Below are 268 nucleotides of genomic sequence, written 5' to 3' on the forward strand. Positions count from 1 at the left end.
TTTCATTTTCCGGTGGAAGTGTTCTGCGCTCGCTCCAGTGCCCGAGTGCGGAAATGGAGGCTGTTTGCTGTGGCTTGAGGACAGACCTGTTTCAGATGGAAGCTGTTTAGTTTTACTGTGTTCCTGTCTAAGAAAACGAGTCTCGTTCTGCGCTCGCTCCAGTGCCCGAGTGCGGAAATGGAGGCTGTTTGCTGTGGCTTGAGGACAGACCTGTTTCAGATGGAAGCTGTTTAGTTTTACTGTGTTCCTGTCTAAGAAAACGAGTCTC

The sequence above is a fragment of the Phaethon lepturus genome, unplaced genomic scaffold, assembly GCF_000687285.1.
Source record: "Phaethon lepturus isolate BGI_N335 unplaced genomic scaffold, ASM68728v1 scaffold24917, whole genome shotgun sequence".
In the NCBI taxonomy this organism is placed as follows: domain Eukaryota; kingdom Metazoa; phylum Chordata; class Aves; order Phaethontiformes; family Phaethontidae; genus Phaethon; species Phaethon lepturus.